The sequence below is a fragment of the Alosa pseudoharengus genome, unplaced genomic scaffold (genome assembly GCF_046254945.1).
Source record: "Alosa pseudoharengus isolate Yale_2024_CS ecotype anadromous, Long Island Sound unplaced genomic scaffold, YU_APseudo_1.1 YU_APseudo_1.1_scf_18, whole genome shotgun sequence".
Lineage (NCBI taxonomy): Eukaryota > Metazoa > Chordata > Actinopteri > Clupeiformes > Clupeidae > Alosa > Alosa pseudoharengus.
Genome location: NW_027468650.1, coordinates 3,742,523 through 3,745,022, shown reverse-complemented (window position 1 = coordinate 3,745,022; position 2,500 = coordinate 3,742,523). Strand labels below are relative to the sequence as shown.

The 2,500-nt window shown below is 53.8% G+C and overlaps 1 protein-coding gene across 2 annotated transcripts in view; it reads left to right on the top strand.

Moving 5' to 3' along the window:
- Positions 1-2,500, top strand: part of rps6ka3b (ribosomal protein S6 kinase, polypeptide 3b) — a 54,515-nt gene that overhangs the window by 20,254 nt on the left and 31,761 nt on the right. The window lies entirely within an intron of this gene.

The following is a 2,500-nucleotide window of genomic DNA, read 5'->3' as shown; positions in this document are numbered from 1 at the left end:
AGCTGAACACCAGTTTGTAAGCACGAGTGGAGTGAGTCCTACAGAGGTGTTCAACTCTTTGTAGCTGCACCCATCCACAACCATGTGAAGTCATTACATTGATCGGCCATCGACCCCCCCCCCCCCCCCCCAGCAGGCCTCTGTCCCAGTTTGTGTCCCGCAGTCGCACGCATGTTTGAGGACGTGACACGCGCGGGGGCGGGGGCCGAGCGAGGGCGAGAGCGGCGCTCTAATCTCTCTAATCTTGGTGCATCGGCATGGAAACCGGAGCCTCCTGGCCGCTGAGCTCGGACGGAAAGCAAGCCCCCCCCAACCCCCCCTCCCCCCCCCCCGGCTAACCTGCAGATTTGCTCATACAATCCAGGAAACTTGACACCGCGTACAGCTGTTCCCCGAGGCCCGTTCCGCCAGGTTGCGTAACCGTTCCGCCGACAACCCGCCTCACCCCGACCTGGCCCAACTACACCAGACCCAAAAACTGACCAGAACTCGCTCGAAAGAACTCAAAGTTTTGAAGACTTGCCAAACCCACAGAGCTCTTGGGCTGAAGACTTTGCAGAATTGGTTTTGTCGGCTTATCTCCTTGAAGTAGTTCTGATGGGTCTGCTCAATCTGTATGTACGGTCAGTTCCCCTCTGGGAACATTCGCCCACCACCCCACCAGCGCACCCCACCCAACCCACCCCACCACCCACCACCCCACCAGCGCACCCACCACCCCACCAGCGCACCCACCACCCACCAGCGCACCACCCCACCAGCGCACCCACCTAGAGCTTAGATCGGGCCCAAAAAATCAAGCCCGACCCTACCCGAGCCCGTGCACATTGTGCCCGAGCCCGGCCCGACACATTAACTGTAATTATGAGCCTGAGCCCGATTTAAACCCGAAATTTTTTAAATACGTGGGCCATTATAACTGACGTTCTCAACTACAATTCCGAGCTGTTTGAGCTACAGAAATCCGTTTAGAATTATATTAATGAATAATGCAACGGAGGATGAAGAATGTTGGCTAAACTATGTTTGTTTATTCAGAATGGAATGGATTGCAAATGAATCCGAATGAAGAAACGTAAGCCACTTACAACGTAAAATGATGTCCCTGCAGCAAAACGCAACGCATTTCTCTGTGAGGGCTTGCCTCGCGCTCAGGTGTATGGAGAAGTGACAAAAGAGGACATTGAAGGTTGGCTATCATTATTTCTGCCATGGCAAGCCTGCTTCATGTTCATCTTAAAGTCTTTTTGCTGTCATAGGTGAACATCGTGCGCACTTAATGCACGCAAAAGCATACCTGACAAATGCATACCTCCGACTTTTCTCCAAACTTGCTCGAAGTTATTTCTCCTGTTTTCATTTTTTTTCTTTACATCTTCAAGCTTGACGTTGCTACACAATACAGCACAGCAGGCCCGGTGTGATGCGTGAGAGTGGAGAAGCTGCGCATGACACGTGTTGCGCAGATGACATTACAATTGATATTTTGTAACTCTGAGCCTAACTTGTATAACTTTGTATACACTTGTTACTTAGGCCTACTTTGATAAATATAAAATATTTCTGAGTCTGACTATGGCATAGCTTTAGCTCCCCACCCAAGTAGGCTAATGATTAGGAAAAAAAAAAAAAAAAAAAAGCTTGATCAAGGACCCGGCCCGGCCCGGCCCGAGGATAGTGGCTGGAAATATCGGCCGGGTCGGGTCAAGTTCGGGCTCGGGCAGAGAATCTAAACTCTACACCCACCACCCCACCAGCGCACCACCCCACCCAACCCACCCCACCACCCACCAGCGCACCACCCCACCAGCGCACCCCACCCACCCCACCCCACCACCCACCAGCGCACCCACCACCCACCAGCGCACCCCCCCACCCACCACCCACCAGCGCACCCCACCACCTTCTGTCGCCTTTTGAAGTGCCAGAGGCGTCGGTGCTTGTCATCTGAGCGGGTGACACAAGCCGGAGTGGATGTGTGTCCCGTGGCGCTAACCTGTGGGAGCCTGGGCTGGCGCTCTGGGCCTGCTGCCCTCTGGGAGCACCCTGTCCCTTGCCACTGCCCCCTGGGAGCACCCTGTCCCTTGCCACTGCCCCCTGGGAGCACCCTGTCCCTTGGCACTGCCCCCTGGGAGCACCCTGTCCCTTGGCACTGCCCCTGGAGCTGCCCTGCAGAGCTGCTAATTGCATTGCATAAGTGGGCTTCAATAGACCCGCGGAATGGCACACCTCCGCTGCTCATGAAGGCCAGCAGGCTGCCACTATGCACCAATGGAAAGTTGAGCGTGTCTGTATGTTCGTCCACACACCTATGAATCACAGATTTGACCATGTTGTGAGTATGCAGTATGTAGTCACATACAAGTACACTTGGTCACATGTGTGCAGTCAGTCTGTAAGCCACGGCAGTGCTGTGGCTTTGTTTTTAAACTCTGCACGCAAAGCTTCTGAAGGAATATTTTCATCTTTGCTTGCAAGCAACACTGAGCTCTTGCATCAT